Source organism: Uranotaenia lowii, chromosome 3 (assembly GCF_029784155.1).
Source record: "Uranotaenia lowii strain MFRU-FL chromosome 3, ASM2978415v1, whole genome shotgun sequence".
Classification (NCBI taxonomy): domain Eukaryota; kingdom Metazoa; phylum Arthropoda; class Insecta; order Diptera; family Culicidae; genus Uranotaenia; species Uranotaenia lowii.
In genome coordinates this window covers 78835800-78859507 of record NC_073693.1, presented here as the reverse complement: position 1 = coordinate 78859507, position 23708 = coordinate 78835800, and the positions used below count along the sequence as shown (strand labels likewise).

Here is a 23708-nt window from a genome sequence, read left to right as displayed (position 1 = left end):
AGTCTCCGAACCGAGGACGAAAACTGGCGAAAGAAAAATCCTTAAGAAGCTTTATCTCTATCCTAACACAGCATACAGTGCTGAACTCTCGTGTAGGCACCCAAACTCTCTCACACCCAGATACCGAAACTCTTAAGCTGATCCTTCCTCACAATTCATACGAGAATAGGACTTGGCAGGAAGCGAACGACGACGTCGACGACGACGATGGCACCAAGGATTGGGACTAGGATGACGCCGGAAAAGAACAAGCAGAAGAAGACGACGTATGGTGGTAGCATTGTTATGCGCTCTCAAGCAAGACGAAGGATCAGGACTTTGTCCCCCACCCCCACCATCCCAATGCTACCCACCCAGCCATTGCTTCTTGCAACCGGATCCCACATCAATCCACAAAAGCGGTTTCCTCCACGTGTGTGGTGCGCTCGGAAGTGGGAAGATAAGATTAAGTCAGAAATTCTATAGAATTTATAGATTTCGGATTTAAGAAAAGACGGAGGAGAAATGGATTTTCCATTCGCTCCCATCCTCAGACAGACCGAGACCTTCCATGGCCATGCAGGAAATTCGTTATAAAATTTCAGAATCAATAAATTTAAATCCTTTCGTCCTTTGGTTCGGAACATATGGCTTTCAGCTGGGAACGTGATTGGAAACGTTTGTGTGTGCGAGTGCTCTACATCCATTTACTATTCGCCACTTGCTCAAACCTTCGGCTTAAAAAACCGTAGAAAAGACTATCTTAACCTTCTCATCCTCTGCTAGCCCTAAGTCGGCGAAAGGAAAATCTGTTCACTAGTTTGGACCTTTCTCAACTGCCAGATACCAACAGGATGATAAAAGATTAAAACAAGCGAATAGCGAACTCTTTGCTACAATATAGTGGGACGGATTCAGAGTCACACAAATGCCGCTCTTTTCCCCAACATGCCAGACACCACATACACACCTCTAGAGACCAAATAGAGAAAAAAAATACTCCCAGCAAAAAGCCTGAAAACTTTTAGAATTAGAGCCGAATCGTGTTTTATAAAAAAGGATTTATTCGAACCCGAAAAGCAGTCAACGCGCGGCGGCGGCGGCAGCCGAAAAACAAAAAAAAGCCGTCCTATACTTCTTAATCCTTACTCCGCTGCGTCCAGCTTCTCCAAACTCAATCGTTTCCTCCTCACCGAAGAACAGCACGTGCAGCTCCTCGCTTGATGCCCCAAATCTGGCATCGGCGGAGAACGGGTGGCCTTTTTTTTGGCGTTCTGTTTTGACCAGCCGTCCTTTCCGTTACCGCTGCTGTTGGTCATCAAAAACGAACAGCAACTCGCGCGAGATTTGGCATCGCGTATTTACCTATATCCCACAACTCAGCAGAAGCACATTGTTGCTATCAACCGGTGTAACGAAAGGCTAGGCGAAAAAGTCTAACAGGGGCTGATTTAAGGAGGGGCGAGAGCTTGTGAACCCCTGGAAGTCTAAAAGGGTTCAAAATGGATGCTCTATGGAACCAAAAAGTTCACTGGCGGTTCTCAAAAAAGTACCTCGATTACCAATGTGACTTAAGTACACTTTGGAATAAAGCTTGAATAAAACGTCTTCTGGGTATATTGAACGAGTTCTGAAACTTCTGTTTTTTATCGCCTAAAGTTCTCGAGAAAGATTTGTTGTGATATCAAATAAAACAGTACTCTGTATCGAAAGCTGATGATAGAATCTTTTTTTTTTTTCCGGGAATTTAACAGCATGCTGTCATTCATCCCTAGAATGATAGAATCACATTTATTCTCGTCCAGTCATGTTTAGAGAACATGTTTCAATAGTGATTGATAAATGCTTGGATTATCCATCCGTCATATTGGCAACACTTCACTAATGGCTTCCAATCTGTTCAACTGGCAACAATTCCAGTGAACCCTACGAATTCACTCTAGGTTAGTTCTAGAACAATAGCGAATTGACGTTCTCTATCACTTGCAGCTCTCTGTTATTGTTTACATTTGCCACGCGGTTTGTTTGTTCGGGTTAATTGCCGCGGTTAAACGTTCGGTCGTCGTGAGTGTCGTTCAACTGGGGCTTTGAGTACGGACTAATAAGATTTTGCCAGCAGTTCATTCTAGGAAAATTTTTTAGGTAAAACGGGAAAAAATCTTTTACTTAAATTTGGCTCAATAAGTTTTTTTTATATGACAGCTATCAAGAAGGTTTAATGACAGCTTTTACAACAGTATAAAACCAAAAATTTTTTAATAAGGTTGAGCCCTCATGGAAAAAACTGGACCTTAGCCCCCATGAAGCCTAAATTCGGCACTGAGACCTTCCTACAACCAGTTGGTGGCTGTCGTTTTTACCTAAATACTACGATGGGTGGGTGTGGGTGGCCTAGAGAGAGAATGCGAATTGGGCGAGATAAACAGGAAAAAGCTATACACAGTTACGTCTTTAACGCGGGAAGCTCTAAGGGTGACACCGTCAGAATTGGGGGGATGCATTCGGGATTACGGTCCCAGGAGCTACGGGAAAATATTGAAATGACTTAATCCGGATAGTGGGACAAAAATTCTTTCCTAAATTATGAGAATTTAAGAAATGTCTTTTTCCAAAAATGTTGATATTATACCAATTCACCATGGAATCAACCCGTCCAGTTATTGGGAAATAGAACGCAGTTCCGTTAATCCGTTTGTAGTAGGTATTCATAGGCATAGCGAAGGCCATGAAGCATCGGAAAAGAATCACTTTCACATCGAAGCGCCCTCCGCGCGCGCTCAGCCAGGGGGGTTTTCGACAGCTAATCCCTCTGGGTGGAAGGAATGAACTAAACGGGGTCCGGCGGACTGAGATCGATACCAATCTGACGCCTTTTCCGGATGACCATTACCGGTGTATAGGGTCCCCTCTCTGTTTGTTAGTTAGTCGGTTGGGCGTTGTAGGTTGGTGTGTCCACACGCGCAATTCCCCGCAGTTTCAGTCCGATTCGAATGTTGTTGGTTGGGCAATGGAAGCGTGCTTGCTTGCTGTTATGATGTTGTTGTTGCTGCTGCAACTGCCATCGTCATCGATTTCGTGTGGCCGGGCGCCTAATCCTAGCGAAAGCTTTACGCTTATACTCGCTTATTCCTAGTATGTGTTAATCCCGGTTGCTATCCTCACCCCAAGCTCCCGGGACAGTTGCAGGCAGGGCGGATTGGACTCATAGCCGATGCTTGATGGTTGCCTGAATGGGCATCGGCAAATAAATATATTTGGGGAATGTAGTTTTAGGCGTGCTTAGTACGATTATTATAGCTTTGGGCTTACCGTTGGTCTCACCTAGAATGTTATACGCTGAAGCTGAAGTATTCCAGCTTTATGGAAAATTTTGGTAATACATATGCAATATAAAATATTTCATTCAAAATTTAAATGGAATCAGAACTATCAGAAACAATGCCAAGGAAAGGCTGTTATCATAAATTAGAAAATTTAAAAAAAAATATTGTAACGCACAACTTTAAGCTTGTTTTTGTTCCAAAAATTGAATAAAATTTATATGAGGCTCCTTGTCAGTTTCAGGTCCTGAGGTCCTATTTCAACAAGGCTCACAATGTGTTGTTTGGTAGATTTGATTTTCTAAAGCTCGAGCATAGGCGATTCTGATACAGCCCTGATCATCCCGGAGAATGTTTAACCAGCTAATTTCCACAGTGTTGTTTATAGTTCAACATAAAACTCTGTGTTACGTAAGCTGAACTTTTCATAATTTTCGTGAAAATGAAAAGCATTGCCCTGGAATAGCGCAAAAATATCGTGTACAATTGGTGTACTTTCCCCAACATTTCGATGAGTCAGTTGGAGAGAACGAAAGAAGTAACCGATCCGATTCGGAAGTATTGAGAGGGAATCAAAAAAAATTGTAAGCAAAAAAATTTGGGCGTGAACTGGGACCGGTGGACAAAACTTTGGACTGGAAAATCATGCGTGCTAACGCCAGTAGGAAGACTGTCTCAGTTCGACATGTGCCCAAAATATTGGGATCCACTTTTCACGCCATCTATCATGTCAATATGAGGGTGGGTCTAAGGAAATATGAGAAGTAGAAGAAGCCGAAGCCGAGTCAAATACATGCTCTTTCCGTCAAACCATGAGCTCGTAAATTATATTATCAACTGCTGTGTGCAAAATTGGTGTACTTTATCATCAACTACGAAACCTATTGCAAGTTTGATTATAAAACGCTTCCGGGTGACCAGCATTACACTGTTTGGGATTACAAAAGTATAGACGAGACGAAAACATCAATTTTTACCGAAATATTTGTTCAAAAAGCAATGCTTTGGCTATCCATATGTTACTGTGGCATAGCACGTTCGTTGCTTATGTGTTATGTCACAATGAATACATCTGTTTTCGTCCGAGAGTGCCTGAACTGTCACCTTCTGCTCACGATCCGCGAACATGATCATTAGACTAGTTCACTTTTCGTTTTTTTTTGCAGATTAAAGCCGGCCTCATATGGGTTTTTCCTCATGTATTTTCAAGTATTTCTGCCAAATTTGAGATCTATTGAACTAATTTCTATTCAGCAAAATGAGTTTTTGTTATATGGGGTAGGCAGTTGAGAATTTTCATAAGCATTTATTTAACGTGTTCAACATCAGCGAGGAAGAATGAGCAAATAGAGTGTTCCATTATGTCTGAGCACAATTGAAATTAACAGTATAAACACAATTAAGGAGAAAATTCAATTAATATTTCAGTTTTATGTTCTCAATCGAAGACAGCTCATGAGCTTCAGAACAGACTGATTTGCGATGATTTTGGTAACTTTTTTTCCAATCTTAAGCACAGTCTTTGATAATTTGCCAAATTTAAGATCTATTGAACTAATCTCTGCTCTGCGCAATGAGTTTTTGTGAAAAAAAGTCAGAGTTTTAGCAAGCCACTGTTAATATAATGCTAGTGGTTGATATTACTAGCATTTTTATGGATCTGTTTTAGATAATCGTTCATAACAAAACGGAAAATTTTTTAAAATCTGCAGTAAATCCGAAAAAATCATTTTTTACAGAGCCTTTTCTTGATAAGATAGCCCTGTTTATAACCATTGATGATAAAAATGTTACTATCGTAAGAATAGGAGCAAAGTTATTCAAATTTTTATGCATCAGTTTATATATCATAATTGTGTATCTATTCAAATTTAAGCTCATACAACCTGAAAAACGTGTTATCAAGAGTACTTATTTACAATTTGATCAAAGTGTGCGCTTTCTTTAACTCCTGGCCCAGTTGATTACTTGATTGAATAAAATATCTTTGCTTGTGCACAAGCTAGTGCGCAGCAAACTTGAATGAAAAATATTTTATCAATTCAAAAAAAAAAAAAAAAAGAAATACACCGTCTTAGCCGATTTAGGCTTTACAGACTGAATAAATGACGTGGACAACTTAAGATTAACATTTAACACCCAGTACGGAGATGGGAACCGAACCCATGCCATCAGTGGGCCAGCGATTACCGTCTTACCACGCTAACCACTCGACCACCGAGACGTACCAATTCGAGACGTACGTAATTCAATTTGTTTTAAACATCTGTGAATCACTTGACCGCTTTATATCCAATTAGTATATTTATTACATAAATAAAGGTAGTTAAAAAGACTAGCTTTCCATAAAAATATTTTGTGAAAAATATTTTTCTGATTTTCTGCAGATTTTTAACTTTCAACTTGTATGTAAAATTTCTGTAGACGTTAGTAGTTTATGCTTAATAAAAAAAATTCGGTTTGTTTTTAACGATTATCTTCAACAGATCCATAAAAATACTGATAATGACAGCCACCATGCATCATGAAATTTTCGTTTTATATTAACGGGGGCTTGTTTATACTGCTCGTTTTAAATCGTGCTTAGCCATAATGGGACACCCTATTTCTTCATTATTCTCCGCTAATGCTGAACACGTTAATTAAATGATTGTGCAAATTCTCAACTACCTACCCTAGAAATATATGTACATCACTCGAAATGGTGAGAACACTCTCGTCATTATTATTTTACTTTGTGAAACATATTAAAGTTTTGAAAAAAAAATGGAAAACAATTTTTTTTGATAAAAATCTATGCAATTACATTCTTATAAAAATAACCAAAAAGTTTTCTAGTTTTTGAACTGCAACTATGCTTTAAAGACAGAAAAATAATGAATCCTTTGAAAAACTAGCATAATCTTATTAAATCAGAAGCAAACTCAATAGTCTTCGAACAGAAGTTACTCAGCTAAACATGTTTTTCAAAGTTTTCGATATTTAATCATGAATTTCGATTCGACATCTATTATTTAAGTTGATCCAACTTTTAAAAGAAATTTTTAAAAATAGTTTAGATATATCGAATTCAAACTATTAATCCGTGGTTTAGTTCAAACACATAGTTCAATATATGTATATTTCATTTGACTCTTGACAAGTTGTTGATTTTGTACAAAAATTTAAAACGTTGGGAAATAAATTTTTAAAAGAAGCAGAGTGTTATAAAAACAAAAAATCTGAAACAAAAAATTAGATAATAAGAAGAAAATAAAGATTTAAAAAGCAAATTATGATTTTTGCCGATTGCCTAAGGCATTTGAAGAATAACAAAGCGATCATTAAATTAAAAACAGAAGTTTTAAAGCGTTTTTTTTATTCTGAGGAGTGACACATTGTAGGTCATTAATTCATTCAAAATTCAACAAAAAAACACATTTCTGTCATTTTTGTCATTTTTGTCATTTTTTTCATTTTTGTAATTTTTGTCATTTTTGTCATTTTTGTCATTTTTGTCATTTTTGTCATTTTTGTCATTTTTGTCATTTTTGTCATTTTTGTTATTTTTGTTATTTTTGTCATTTTTGTCATTTTTGTCATTTTTGTCATTTTTGTCATTTTTGTCATTTTTGTCATTTTTGTCATTTTTGTCATTTTTGTCATTTTTGTCATTTTTGTCATTTTTGTCATTTTTGTCATTTTTGTCATTTTTGTCATTTTTGTCATTTTTGTCATTTTTGTCATTTTTGTCATTTTTGTCATTTTTGTCATTTTTGTCATTTTTGTCATTTTTGTCATTTTTGTCATTTTTGTCATTTTTGTCATTTTTGTCATTTTTGTCATTTTTGTCATTTTTGTCATTTTTGTCATTTTTGTCATTTTTGTCATTTTTGTCATTTTTGTCATTTTTGTCATTTTTGTCATTTTTGTCATTTTTGTCATTTTCGTCATTTTTGTCATTTTTGTCATTTTTGTCATTCTTGTCATTTTTTTCATTTTTGTCAATTTTGTCATTTTTGTCATTTTTGTCATTTTTGTCATTTTTGTCATTTTTGTCATTTTTGTCATTTTTGTCATTTTTGTCATTTTTGTCATTTTTGTCATTTTTGTCATTTTTGTCATTTTTGTCATTTTTGTCATTTTTGTCATTTTTGTCATTTTTGTCATTTTTGTCATTTTTGTCATTTTTGTCATTTTTGTCATTTTTGTCATTTTTGTCATTTTTGTCATTTTTGTCATTTTTGTCATTTTTGTCATTTTTGTCATTTTTGTCATTTTTGTCATTTTTGTCATTTTTGTCATTTTTGTCATTTTTGTCATTTTTGTCATTTTTGTCATTTTTGTCATTTTTGTCATTTTTGTCATTTTTGTCATTTTTGTCATTTTTGTCATTTTTGTCATTTTTGTCATTTTTGTCATTTTTGTCATTTTTGTCATTTTTGTCATTTTTGTCATTTTTGTCATTTTTGTCATTTTTGTCATTTTTGTCATTTTTGTCATTTTTGTCATTTTTGTCATTTTTGTCATTTTTGTCATTTTTGTCATTTTTGTCATTTTTGTCATTTTTGTCATTTTTGTCATTTTTGTCATTTTTGTCATTTTTGTCATTTTTGTCATTTTTGTCATTTTTGTCATTTTTGTCATTTTTGTCATTTTTGTCATTTTTGTCATTTTTGTCATTTTTGTCATTTTTGTCATTTTTGTCATTTTTGTCATTTTTGTCATTTTTGTCATTTTTGTCATTTTTGTTATTTTTGTCATTTTTGTCATTTTTGTCATTTTTGTCATTTTTGTCATTTTTGTCAATTTTGTCATTTTTGTCATTTTTGTCATTTTTGTCATTTTTGTCATTTTTGTCATTTTTGCCATTTTTGTCATTTTTGTCATTTTTGTCATTTTTGTCTTTTTTGTCATTTTTGTCATTTTTGTCATTTTTGTCATTTTTGTCATTTTTGTCATTTTTGTCATTTTTGTCATTTTTGTCATTTTTGTCATTTTTGTCATTTTTGTCATTTTTGTCATTTTTGTCATTTTTGTCATTTTTCTCATATTTGTCATTTTTGTCATTTTTGTCATTTTTGTCATTTTTGTCATTTTTGCCATTTTTGTCATTTTTGTCATTTTTGTCATTTTTGTCATTTTTGTCATTTTTGTCATTTTTGTCATTTTTGTCATTTTTGTCATTTTTGTCATTTTTGTCATTTTTGTCATTTTTGTCATTTTTGTCATTTTTGTCATTTTTGTCATTTTTGTCATTTTTGTCATTTTTGTCATTTTTGTCATTTTTGTCATTTTTGTCATTTTTGTCATTTTTGTCATTTTTGTCATTTTTGTCATTTTTGTCATTTTTGTCATTTTTGTCATTTTTGTCATTTTTTTCATTTTTGTCGTCATGCAGTTTTAAGGCATTTATTTTCTCCCTTTAAAGCATTCTATAGAAGTTGAATAAAAAATTCATAATGTAGGCATGTATCAGTCAGCTCTCAGCGAGAAATTATGCATCAATTATAGAAGAGCAATCAATCGAAATTCTTCATGCATTTGCTCAGTTGAAGGTCTGAGAACCAAATGGCAAGTGGCCTTTTGGAATTGTCGATAGTTTTGAAAAGTGGCTTCCAATTCGAAAGGATTCTAAGCTTGGGAGGAACCATTTTAAGAGGACTGTCAAGCAGAACATTGGCTTAAAGAAACTGAACACAGTTGAAAGGATTTGTTTATCATTTATTATGAAAACACTGTTCAATTAGAAAAAAAAATCGATACCCACACATCTGATTGCATCTTAATTGAATAAAAGAATACTGTTATGAATCAATATAAAAACCAAAGTGATCAACAATAGTTTGAGAAAACTTTCCCATCCAAAAACAGAAAAGAAACATCAAGTACACATAATCCTTTTCTAATGAACTGGCAAAATCCTGGCAATGATACAGTTAACCCAGGATTGGCATACTCCCCTTGAGAGGGAATGGGGTGGTAAGACAAGAAAAATCCAACTATAGGGCAACAAGCGTTTCGTCTTTTTCGAATGTAATGCCACCAGTCGAAAGTCGGAGGAAAGGCAAAACTTGACTGACGAGACTCGGGCAAGATTGCAAAAAGGAGGTTGGTATTTTGAGCAGTAGCAAGCAAACAAGTAAAGATCGATAGGGAGTATCATATTTTGTATAATCCTTAATCCTTATCTATCTTGTTATGGTGCTGCAGCAACATTTGCTGCTCTTGGTAGGAGGGTTCTAATATTGTTGGCAATATTGGCAACAACTGGCACTCGAAGTTTTCAGTGATTTGTGATTCGATTGAACGGATTCAAAGTATTGTGTAAGAGTTGCAAAATAGTAGACTTAAAACCAAATTTTTCTAAGAATCGGATATCATCTATCTTTAAAATATAGTGGATTATTTTTGAAGCAACTCATCTTAGGTCATTAACAACCGGCTCCTTACTCAAACGTGTAGAAGAAGATGAACTCTGTTCCGAAACCGATCCGAGAACGTTTCTAGAAGCAATGCGAGAGTGCTTAGCAGAATGAGCTCAGTCCAAACAACCGAAATATCTACGTATCTGTCTATAGTGTGGTTGTTAGGTCTTTGCGCAAAGGTCTTCATATCATCGTCGGTTTTCCTCTGCTGCGTACCGAGGATTTTCCCGACAAATCCGGCTGGATGCCTTAATCCTGTTAGAGGTAAACAGAGCACAGCACACACACGCTTTGAGTACAGGAGAGCTGGAACGCCTTCAAGAATGAGGTGCTCTAGATCTTCGGTTTTCTCGAATCGACAAGCAGTAGCAGCATCTCTAGAACGCAAATCAAAACCTTCTTATAAGATAGTTGTTGTTTGAGAAATCTAGGAGAACGGACAAGCGACCAAGCAACGTCTTTCGAGCTGTGTGCTCCATATGAGGCGAATCACATAAGGCCTCCCACCATCGCATCATCTTTGCTCCTTCGCTCAGTTCGATGGATCAGACATGTCTTCCACTAGGTATTAAGGCGTGGGGAGTTTTCTCTTTCCCTCGAAAACCAAAGCAAGACGCTTCTATAGCAAATCCACATATCGGGGTTGAAATGGAAATCTTCGTCGAATCGACGAGCTCCAAGATGACCACCACCACGTGCTAAAACAAAACGACGCCACCGTCCGTCTTATTCTCTTTCTTCTTCATTCGGCTCCACGATTTGATGAGGTTTTGGCAGCCACCGCTGCCAAATCAGCCGGATCTGGTGGATAAATTTTTGGCAGATCTTTTGTTTGTGTTCGCCTGCTGTCGGGTTTCAGCGCTCGGGCTGAAGTCGTTTGCTCTCCCGGGGGGGAGCGATTGATTTTTGGCTAAATTGGAAACTAATTAACAAGATCTGTTGTTGCCCGTTGGCTGTTGGCTTTTGGGAACTGGCTGATGTACACAGAAAGGCGCTCCAAGATTAATAGATTGGGCGGGTATCAATCTTCTCGGCTGCTCTGGAAGTTGTCTCTAGCTGAAGAATAAATATTTATCGTTTTTGGCATCCGAAAGTTTAAATGAACACTATCCTATTGAAACAATATTTGGCTTAAGTTAAAATTGAATTCTAATAGATTATTTTTCTTCATTGCAGGTAAACATCTTAAAACAACTCTTTGGTAACATTCAACGGAATTTCTCAAGTAAGATTTTTTATGTAACTTAAATGCTCAGTACTGAGACTTCTTCCGGAAAACATCAAATTCGAAGCCTTTCGCCGTTAATCATCTTACCCAGAAGTCAGTTTCAAAAGTGCTAATCACATTAGATCGCCTGCAATGTCCTGACAAAGTCCGACCAATACAAAATAACCAACGAACCGTCTTAAACGTACATACATATGTCGGTATCTTAACTTACTCAGCTGTCCTTGCGATTACAGTGAATTCCAATTCCTAGGTTGGACATTCGAATATCTACATATCGCCACCACCAACAATCTCAGCCGACGAGCAATGAACAACGTCAAAGTATTAAAATTTATAATCCCGTTTTCTTCCATCAGCACGGTGTCCGTGTTCAGTTGCAGTTGCGAATTTCTGGGGCCCTGTTGTTGAGCCTGGTGTCAGCCTAGGTTTATGCAAGAAAGCGGACCAAACCCGTTCGTTGACCAAAAAAAAAAAAAAAAGTAAACCGGGGTTGAAAAACTAAACCTCGGCCTTAAAACGGACATTGTTGCCCACACATGTTCTAACTAAGGCTTCCGAGAGATAGCTAAGGCAGCTGGACTTTGACTCTTTCCCTTTCCTTTTTTTTAATACATCGCTAAGCAGCGGGAAGGTTATGATTTCAGCGTAAGATGGGGATATACATTTCTTACCACTAATTCAATAATGCTAATTAGTGTAAAGTCTGTTGGAAAATAAAAATTTAAGCCAATAGCTAACTGAAAACTGAACTATGCATACCAAATATTGTAATGAACAGCAAATGGAAAATTGACATCATTGAAGCACCAATTTAGCAAATATTCAATTTGAATATCTGATCATTTCTGATATTTCTGTAACATTGATCTTTTTAGGTTCGAGTATTCATTGATAAAAAAGATTCACCATTCATAAATTTTGCTTATAAATTAAACTTTTCAGTATTATGAAATTCATTTTTGAAATTCTTTTATTACTATAGCAGGAACGAACAGAAAATACAACCCAGCAAACATTTAAAAAGGTACATATATTGCAGGAACAACTGAACTATTCAAACACATATACCAGATAAAAAGATTGTATTAAACTAACCAAAATAATAGAGGCGATATATCTACAATGATAAGATTCAAACGATTCGATATCTCCACAAAAAGCAAAATAAACGCTTTGAAGTTATTTGAGTAAAACGAAAAAGAATTTCCTCGACCGAGATTTGAACTCCAGTCCATCGAGTTCGCTGTCTGATATCATACCACGATGCTAACTCTTCAGTTAATATGATCCACGCTATAGCTCTATATTTTCTTTTTCCGAACCGGTCAAAGGAAGAAAAGGAGAGATCGGATAGAGTATCAATTGATGGACCGCCTATTTATCGTAAATCAGTTCACTAAAATCGTAAATTTCGAATAAGCATATTCCTTATTTTTTGGAGACATATTTACGAATTGAAAATCCGATTCATCATTTTTTGCTAAAAACTTGTCGTGAATGAAAGATAGAAAATCACTCAATACCAACTTGCCAACGATTGCTATTGAAAATGTCATAATAGTCGATTCGGATTATTTTCTAATGCGATTGCATGTTTGCTGGGAATGTTCAAATCTGGCTCGTGCCAAGGACTTTTCACATGGGTGGTTTTTCGAAATTCAAATTTATCTAAAATAAAGGTATACCAAAGTTCACAATAATTAAGGAAATTGCGTACTATTTTCCTACTTACGATCAGACATACTGCTAAGGGGAATGTGGCATGTTTCACATTTTGAAAACCAGTACCTACTGGACACCTTTGAACGTAAAACATTATTATTATTATTATTATTATTATTATTATTATTATTTATTAGAGACCTTTTAACCACCCGGGTCATTCGGGTCTGTAAACGTTAAACATAGTTGCAGAAATTTATTTGAATTCTTTATAATTGATTTAAAAATCGATTCCATCTTTTTAGAATTTGATGCTTTGGGGTAACAGTCTCTATTTTGACGATTTTAACGATTTTTCTTGCTCATGAAGGATACGAAATAGTTGCGTTATATTTAAAAATGCTTGGTTATCAATTGCGGATACAGTTCGGAACAAACTCAAATGAAATAAAATTAATCAGAAAACCCTAAAACATTGAACATATCTTTTTCGGTTGCTCAAAGATACTAAATTTGTAACTTTGGGTTCAAGAAATTCTAAAATATGCAATGCTGTCAACAACGGGGTCCTTAATGTGTTAAGGCCGAACATCAAATAAAATCGACAAATCGACAATGATGCTGCATAAATTAAGGGGCTTAAATTTTCAACATTACTAATAAAACTTAAACTAACAAAAAAAAAATCCTTCATTCGATTCCCTAGGCTCTCGCACTTATCCTCTTAAATTTTTCCTTCAAACTTTTTCATTTGATAGGGTTTCCAGCCTTTTATCCTGGGCTGGCTTACTGTTGGAAAATGGCCTTTTTTATGTATCAAAAAATTACTTCAAACTACAACAAAAACTTCACCAAAACTATACATTTACTAAGAAAAAAAAATTGAACACTCACATAAATCTGTTTGCTTTTAAACGCTTTGATTCCATCAGGAAGGGTGTTTGGTAGGAGCCTTTGAAGAAATAGATTTAAAATAACAAATCAAACCCAGTTTTTCCCACTTTAAAACTCAACTTATAGATTTTTAAACGTAAAAAAAAGTGTTGCTTTAATTTAACTTCAGATTAAGTTTTTGATTTATGTTGATCAAAATCACTTCGGTGATCAATGTTTCCCCGTTTTACGATTTTAGGCAACTTAATTTACAATCCTTTTCTTCATTTTCAATTTAAGGATTGATTTTTAATTTCGCACTAAAATATTCAACCACGATTTGAAATGTCAATTTTCGATTGAAAAAAACAAAAGTGTCTCTTTTGAGCTGAAGAAATTTGTTCAAAATGCATAGTTTATGGTTAAATTAAATTTGTGAGTGTTAAAATTATTCAATTATATTTCAAGAGGGCTAGTGATCAAAGCCAGAGATCAAGTCTTATGATTATATTCAAAAATCGGAATTCACATCGGAAAAAGGCTCAAAAAGGAAATTTTCAAAATTCACAATATTAACTTTATATTTATATCTCGATTTATTATTGAAAGCTCTTACTGGCTAAATAAAGGCTGATAATTTGATTCCTAAAATGAGAAATAAAAAATTGATTCTAATAAAAAAAAGGAATTCCATTTTTTTTTTTAAAATATTGAAAGCATAAATCAAATACTAATATAGTTTACAAAGCGCATTAAAAGTTAGTTTTAAAATTGATCAAGATAAGGATTTTCAAATTGAAAATAAGTAGAACGATCATAAGTGTTCAGACCAGCTTTCAAAATTTAAATTTTCAAACTTCAAACTTTCAATTAAAACATTAAGTCATGAAAAGAACAAAAGATACAAACACTGTTTTTCATATTAAAAATTTAACTTCATCAATTTGAATTTGGCTTCTCCTGTCTTGGCACAATCGTATGATCTACAATACGATTGTTTTGAAAATAATCGAAGTTTCAACCAATTTTGTTGGTCTTTTCAAAGAAAATTTGCTGTTTGTTTTAATCGTCGATTTCGTTTTTGTCCAACGACTCCATTGATTGCTGATCGTGTATTTGACTGGCTGGAAAAGAATTTATCTCATCTGTGTTGCACTGCTAGTTTGATTTAGATTAACACGTTCGTCGCCACGCTCATTTTGGTAGTTTTGCTAGCCGGGCCCAAATTTTCAGAAAGAGAAAGCAAAGAGGGAGAACTCCCATATTTGAAACGTGTGGCGAAACTGAGCGGTAAACTCCAGTAAGAGAGCGTCACCTGCTTTTTGATGTGACGGGGCCCCCCAGGAAATACACCCGTCTGCCAAATATGGGTGACGTGGCGACGAACGTGTTAAAAGACTTCTGAGAAGATTATGTTTCCAGGACACAAAAATTCAGAACTGAAAAGCAAAGACAATTTCATCTAAAAAAAAAAATCCTTGAAATTTGGTAATTTTTTTTTTCGAAAATCAAAGAAAAATATGAAGATGAAAATGTTAAGTTGTTAAGCATTTAGAAGGAATTTTTTTCAATAAAAACGTCATACCATTTTAGAAACTTATTTATAAAATTAAATTGATTATTTAAAAAATCACATTTTTGGAGCCTTTTTTTAAATGACAGGTTTGGAAGATTCTGGCATCTTGGACTTGAACCTTTTGTCAGATTTTGTCTATCATCTCATGTATTGATGATATGGAGTTTATAAGTTTAAAAATTAAACAGATTTAAGTTAAATCAATCTTTGACCACTGCTGATCCAACAAATCCACATGAAGAACAAAATCTGATTCTGAATCTGTTTAATACTCTTCATTCTATCTAAGAATCATATTTTGCATTGATATTCTTATTCAATATATTCAACGATCTTAGTTGGTAAATTATTTGCTAAAAATTTGAAGAGATATCATTACAAGCATTTCTGACACAATTTAAATAAAAGATAAAAGATTTGATTTTATTGAACACATTTGTTGAAGACTACAACAAAATTTGACTTTAACTTTTCAAACATCTACGATTTGATTTGGTTTTAAACTTTATAAAAAATTTAAAATTAGTCGAAATTCCCTTAATTTACAGAATGGGGAAAAGTAATCAAAAACAACTGCTGAAACTTTTTTTTACAAATTGAATTGCGGTATTCGGGAAAGTTGATCCTTAATTAAAAACTATTATTTTGATTTTTTTTACAGTTTTGTCAGAAATTTTCCTAATTGATGTTAACTTATTTTCAAAATCAAAGTTGATACACTAAAAACTCATTTCATATTTGAAATCGGAAATTATCGAAAATTAGCTCTTTTTTTTAAACCTCGAAAAAATGTGGTTCTTTTGTCTTGTTAATTTATCAAAACACTTTTGGATGTGAAGTTCAGCATTTAGAAGAGAAACAAGGAACAAAAAATCAGATTTGAACCAGCCTAAGGCTGAAAGTCTCTTTCATAAAAATTTAAAAAAAAAAATCAATTGAAGTTGAAATTGGTTTTTTGAAGAAAGTTTTGAATCAGCATGAAATTTGCAATGACATAAATGATTGATATTAACAATTTTAATAAGAAATTTGTAACAAAGTGATGGATACTGGGGTTTTGATTTTATTTTGCTCATTCTGATGACTATCGTGGGTAAAGTAAACACGTGTCACGTGGCTACCAGAATGTTGATGTGTTAAGTAAATTTTTTACTAATAAATTTTGAAGTTAAAATTGTTGATTTCAAATTGTGAACTTGTTTAGTTGCACTTTTTGAAGGGATGTTTAAAAAAACTAGACAAAAGTAATTTTTAAAGTGGCACGCCTTTGTCAAATGATTTCATGTTTTCTGTATTATTTAGTTTTTGTTTCTGGGAATAACAAAACAACTTGCGGTTTTCGATTATATTTCTCACTCGAAGTAAAGAGGCATCTTGGGTGCATATATGTATCAGAATCAAATTTCGAAGGATTTAAAAATGATCATAATTTTTTTGAAAATTTCTGTTTGAAGTTTCACTGCAAAGTGCTTATGTACATTAACAGTAAAATATAACTCTTAATTCAAAAATAATATCCTGATGATTTTTTTTCTTAAAACACTGTAAGAGAAGACAGTGTTCATTAGACCGCTGCAAGCTTTGTATGAAAATTAAAAATTCTTACATTTTTACAACTTCCTTAACTTTTCTATGTCATTTTTGCTGCTAGATATAGCAATAAAATTTTTGGAAACAATCCATCCGGTCCTGAATAAGCGCAACGAGTTCAAATTTGTGTGGGAATTTGTATGGGAAAACTTAATTTTCTATTCGAAAACCACAAGAGATGTACTGAAAGTTCCAACAAATATAATTTTCGATTGTTAATTCTCCTTGATTCTTGCAGTACAATTCATGCGAACAAAGCACAAACCTAACTTGTAACCGAGAAAAGATATTCGATGTTATAATTTTTTTGCTCCTTATTTGAAAGCTGTGTTACTGTAGGATGAAAATGAAAAATCTCAAAAAACTGCTTTGCATAGCCAGAAAATTTTTTGATCTATATTACTTTTGCAAAAAGATGAAGAATTTTTAAAAGCGCTAGTAAGTAAAGTCTGCCATTTTCAAATACTTTTCAATGGATTCAGATTTTTTATTATTAAAAGGGTTATGAAATTTTTCACGAAATGCTTAGCTGCTTGTCATGCTCGCAAAAAATTCGGCTTTAGAATAGTCAAAACCAAAAACCAAAGACCTACTTAATTTCAAACTTATTTACATTTTTTTATTATGTGCAATGATGATGATGAGTGTGCAAAAAATTCTTCTTCTATGAAAAAATCATACACGATCTTTTGACCGAAATGAAGCTTTTCAAACCTCTCGCTCTGAGAATTTCAAAAAGTTGTCTTAATCAACTCAGTCCGTTGAATAATGGCGTATATAAGGAAGATGGTGTATAAATTACTGATAAAAACTGAATTTCACAATACATTAACAATAACCGATATTTGTAAAAATTATTGGAACAATCCCCTAAATTTGTCTTTAATTCTTTGCTTCCAAATTTTCAAAATTTAGCAAAATTGTATCCTTAGTTAATAATTTTTTTTCCTCAAGTATAAATAAAAACGCCTCTGATCTACCCATTTCACACATTCTTGTGTTTTATAATGATTATGATATTAAGAATTATTGATAACTGGATTCTATATCAAAAAATTTTAAATTCAAAAACTCATAGGTAGGACCAACTACTACTTTAAAGTTTTTGAACTGATTGATTTTCACGAAACAGTTGATGAAAATGATAATCTCTTGTTTTTTTTACATCATAGCGCTAGTTACTGGTATACAAAGAAAAATTACCGGGAAAAATCTCAATTAAATCACCTTTTTATCCATCCAATATCTTTCATGCGTCTTCAAATTTTTGTTTTGAAGGTTTATAATTTTTTTGCGGGATTTAACCTTTTAGGTCCATCCATTTTGCCTAAATTATTATGATGAGTATTGATTTTCAATTTATTTCACTATCACTGAGTTATGATTAATCTGAACTCAAAAGTGTAATTTTCTACGCTGGATCCTTTTCATAAGCTTCAATTTTTAGCTTGGAACCTAAAATTGGAGTTCAATTTTTTTTTAATGCATCACAGGATTTTGAGTTAGATTTTTTCAAATTTTCTTTTAGAATACTCATTCGTTTTGTGATTCTGCTTAAGTATGCATAAATTCAATTCAGAGTATTCAAGATTCAGCACGAATTTCACTTTTGGTTCGTATTCTAAATCAATTTTATCGTTATTTTACGAATTTATTGTATTGCTTTTGAAACCTTAATTTCAAAGATTTAATCAGTAAAATTCCAGTGCCTCTTAAAATTTTGAAACTATATATCTCGAAGTAATTTTTTTAGTTGAGATTCATAATTTCAAACACTCATTCCAAACTTCGATTTTCATTCAAGATCCTGAAATTTGACTTCTAGTTTAGGTTTTGAATAACAATTTTGGATTTTAATTTAATTCTTCACGTGTACTGTTATTCAAAAATCCTTTTTTTTCTAAAAAATGGATAAATGGGATTCAAGAATGTTTATATTAAATTCTCAGATAGTTTTCCATTTCAACAATTATCTATGTTAAGAATAACCATCTCATAAACTTGAAACAATTTTCCATTAAAATTAACTTGTCCTAAATACTTTGAATATTAATATTTGAAGCTTAAATACACGTTCTGAAATATCCTTCGTCTTTAATAAATTTGAATCTGAAACTCGATTTCAGGTATTAATCGATGCAGTTTTATTTCAACTGTGATGATGACGCTATCTTGTATTCAATACAACAAGTTTTCAGAACACATCGGTTTAAAAGTAAAAATTTTACCTCTGCTGGCTTCTAACTTTTGTCAATAAGAAGAATCATAACACCAAAAAACTACTTCCTATGGAAAGTGAACCCATTAAGAATTAAAATTTTCCACATTCTTTTATAGCTCAGCCCAAAATTATAATAACCCTCATAAAATAATCAATAAAAGCAAAAGTATCTTTTTCCAGCTCCTTCTTCTAAAAAGCAGAAAAACTTCCTCCTAATCCTCGACCCAATCAGCCTCTGCTCATCAGATTCATTTTCATCAACGCCAACGACGTCGTCGTCGTCGCCTACGAAGCCGGCAGTATTTTTAACCGTCGACATCTCAAGCTTTGGTTTGTTTTTTCTTCTTCTGATGCTTCCTGTAGCTTTCTCCATATCCGGGCCAAGATTACCGAAAGAAATTTATCAGACCAAGCTCAGCCTTTTTGGCAGCACCTTTTAACTTTCTTTTTAACTGAGGGTTCTTTTCCACCCTAAAGGGTGGGGAGGTTCCCCGGGAGTAACTTTTCTATCCGGAAATTTATGAAAATGAGGCTGCTTCAGTTCATAACAATTTATCCGCCACTCGGCTCTACTGATGTACGGATCTACTGATCTGATGCATGAGGATTTTTAGATGGGTAAATCATCCCCCCATTCCTAACACAAAAATTGGTGTATTTTTGTCAAAATTTCATTATATTAAGTTATGAGTAAAATTTTTCATTATTTCAAGATTACAGTTTTTATAATTGATGATTTTATAATTGCTTTGAAAAAGGCTTCTTGAAAACGCCTAAAGTTTTGCTATAAGTTTGATGCCAATTTTTTTTTTTTTACTTTTCGATGAACAACACGAAAAGTCGCCAAAAAAATGCAAACATCGACTGAGTATGTCGGTAAGTGCGTGAGTGAGTGTCTTCGGATGAATATCGGATTGTCGGGAAGTAGATTACCTACTTCTTTCCAAGTCCCCATGATCGGTTTTTCCATTCATCTCTAGTCAACGAATGTTGACCATTTTGCCCTGAACCTTTCACCTCTCCCTTTGAAGGAAAAGAGTATTGTTTGCACTTCACACAGTGCCCAATTGTGGCAACATTGTGTGCAGCACAGGCCTTGGGGGACATTCCTTCGGGGAAAAAGGGCAGGAATTTCCTCAGAAGTTTTCGCCCCACTTCGACTGACACTGATTCAAGGGGTGTGGGAAAATCACCGGGCAGGGAAGGTAAATCCTTCTTTCGGATTATGCCATTTTCTTGTGTGCTCTCCCGATGAATGAGGGTATGTTCTTTAGGGTGAGTTGACGTAATTTGACGGTTAAAATTTTTCTTAATGAATTATTTGTGAAATATTAATTTAATTGCACCGCTAAAACGCATTGAAAAGTTTAGGATTGGTTCCAGCTTGCCTATTTTTAAATGAATCTTTTTAGAACAACCCTAATCAAGTGAGAAACACGTGAGGATTTCTTCGAGAGGGGTGGTTTTTTGTCACCGGTTCATCCCATGGCTCGAGAATCTTGCCGGTGCGGATAGTGTGTGGTTTTTCGCAAGACGTCTCAATGAATAGGAGGGCCAAGCCGGGGAAGAAAAAAAATTACCAGTGGATGGAAAGGATATGGCGGAATCCGAAGCTCTCTCAAAAAAGGTTTTCGGAACAAAAAAATCAGATAAAAGGAGATTCGTTAGACTTGAGTTGCTGGAAAAATCTCAATGAATGAGTGAAGAGGATTGGGGGGAGATCAGCGGGTTGAATGTGAATGGGAGGAACGTGGTTTTTCGGATGGATAGATGGATGGATGAAAGGCTGTCTATATCTTCACCTCCGGTCGTCTGGAGGGCTCAGGGTGATTCCGGAGGACAACTTATCCTTCGAAAAGCACACGGTTATGCAGTGTATGTGTGTCTAAAAGATTTTAGAGAATGGAAGGATTAAAACCCTCCTCTTTGGAGGAACAATTGCGATCCGGGGTTGTGCACCCAGTGAGATATCTCGTTGGAGAACTCAACTCGGAGGTTGTTTGTTGCAACGTTCCCGATTTAAGACATTCTCTTTCAGGGCCGACATTGTGTCGAGTGTCATCCTGGGCGGATTTAACTTTATGCACTAAGCTTGAAAGGATTGCAGAGCAGTATTTAAAGATGAATGAGAATTTATCACAGGTTTCACTTATGTGCCAAGAAAAAAGAAGCTACCAGCCTCCGTTCATTTCTTCCCAGAAAAATCTACTCTGCATAGAAAAACACTCAATTTCTTCAATCTTAACTTTCCCCCGGTCCGATTTGCCATAAGCCGGGATCTAAAGTTTAGAATAATATGATTTCCTCGTTTCGAAGAAAGATTTTCCGGGATCGACCGACAGATCCATTCGGTCAGCTAATGCAAAAAGGGTTTTCTTTGACCGCTGGAATCCACTCTATCAAATCCCACCCACCCAAAATGCCCGCTGAGACATTAGCTTCCACAACACTCTGACTGACTGACGACTTATCTCAGCCAAACATGGAAAAGAAAATCCTCTTCTTAAGACGCTTCCCGAGCCCGACTTTGGAGAAGAGTCCGAGAGGGATAGTGTAAAATTTGTCACCGGGTTTTCCTTTTAAGGTGTGTCTCTAGCCAAATTCTAGTCCACGATGTCCACATTCGGGCAATGTTTGTTTACCCAACAACTGGACCTTCGACCCCCTCGGAAAATGAAGAATCCCGAACCGGACTAATGCCACATAATCTGGCCTCTCTGGCCTCGTAACAAAACACAAACACAAAACTCGCACAATCTTCCAATTGCCCCACCACCGTCACAAAAGGGGAACAAAACACAAACCCGAAGTAGCAGGCAGATGATTCACGCCAAATCCTTGTCTTTGGGCCCAGCAAAGGATTGGAAAAGTAACAAAATCCACACCCGGAGTTTCCGTGGGACCCGGAATTTCATCCGCTCTGGCCAATCGATTCAGAACCTACTCCATGGGACAGGGTGTCCATTCCAGGTAAGCCCTAGAGCAAACAGAATCGGATTCCGGACAGTGGATACCTACTATCCGGAGCTGCTCAGAGCGGCGAAAGAGGGAAACAATCTTCCCGATTAGATTTCGTCCGAAGCCAAATCAAGCGAAATGGACTAATCCATCCGTTTTTTTTTTGCGGAAAGTAGTGAACGTCGTCGCGCATTCGGTGAAAGTGTTTGAATACGATGGTTTTGACTCTACGATCCGTCATCCCGCTACACATATTACGGCATAAGTTTGTGGGAAGTTATTCAAAAATTTTAGGGATTACAGAAATCTTTATTTTGTTGCATCATTAACTATCTATTGATGACAAAAACATAAGCATAAGAAAACATCTCATTTCCAGAGGCGTCCAAATTAACCTCTACACTAATACTAATAAATGCATGCAAAATTTTCAATCACACACTTAATTTTTTTGATAGAATAAATATTCTTTTTCGGAAATTTTATAATTTCTATAATGATATCCAATAACTTACTTGGAAGCCTGAATCGAGTTATAATCTACTCTCAGGGCACAAAATCTTAATACTAAATGACTTATTGATGATTTTTTAGTCTGAGAGAATGTTTCAAATTCAATACCCACATTTTCTATAGCTCAGTTGTGCACAACATCAATCTAGCTTAGCTAAATTGATAGAGCCCAGGCATGAAGAGATAGACATTTGGCTTCCTCGGCAAGATTGTTAAGTTTTCCAAGGAGTATATTTTGGTGTAGATTTTGGTGTGTATTGAAATTTAATTTTCTGATTTAAAATATTAAAAAACTTGCAATACAAAATCAATAAATTTTTTTTTCAACTTTTTGTAATGACCGTCATATATTATTTTTAAACAATAAAGAGCATTTTACACCATACAAAACTTTAATAGTTTCATCGATTTCCACCACAGTTTTTAGATGAAAATGATTCCATTTATCATCAAAAATGATCACACACTTTTCGATGAACGAACCTTTAAAAGTCACTTATAAAAAACATTAACCTGTACCATCCATTTCATGGAACTGCCCTTCTCAGAGGTTTGTACCTTCAACTTAATGGCCCCTCTCAGGATGTGTGTACATCATGGTACTGCCCCTCTTTGGGGTTTGTACCAACCTTTTCATAATATTGCCCCTCTCAAGGTTGTGTCCTTTTCACTTCATAGTGGTGCCCCTCTCAGGAGTTTGTACTTTCCACTTCATGGTACTGCCCCTCTCAGGATATGTACTTTTCACATCATTGTACCAAGGGTTTGTACCAAGCATTTCATAGTATTACCCCTCTCAGAGGTTTGTACTTTTTACTTCATGGTAGTGCCCTTCTCAGGTGTTTTAACCTTCCACTTCATAGTACTGCCCCTCTCAGGGGTTTGTACTTTCCACTTCATGGTACTGCCCCTCTCAGGGGTTTGTACCAAACTTTTCATAGTATTACCCCTCTCAGGGGTTTGTACTTTTTACTTCATGGTTGTGCCCCTCTCAGCAGGTGTTTTAACCTTCCACTTCATAGTACTGCCCCTCTCAGGGGATTGTACCTTCCACTTCATGGTACTACCCCTTTCAGGGGTGTGTACCTTCCACTTCATGGTACTGACCCTCTAAGGGGTCTGTACCAACCTTTTTATAGTACTGCCCTTCTCAGGGGTTTGTACCTTCAACTTCATGATACTGCCCCTCTCATAGGTTTGTACTTTCCACTTCATATAACTGCCCCTCTCAGGAATTTGTTTCTCCCACTTCATGGTACTGCACCTCTTAGAAGTGTGTACTTTTCACTTCTTAGTACTGCCCCTCTTTGGGGTTTGTTCCAACCTTTTCATAGTATTGCCCTTCTAAGGGGGTTGAACCTTTCACTCCATGGTACTG

The 23708-nt window shown here is 35.0% G+C and overlaps 1 protein-coding gene across 2 annotated transcripts in view; it reads left to right on the top strand.

Moving 5' to 3' along the window:
• LOC129754915 (homeobox protein dve-1) overlaps window positions 1–23708 on the top strand; it is a 287021-nt gene that overhangs the window by 184084 nt on the left and 79229 nt on the right. The window lies entirely within an intron of this gene.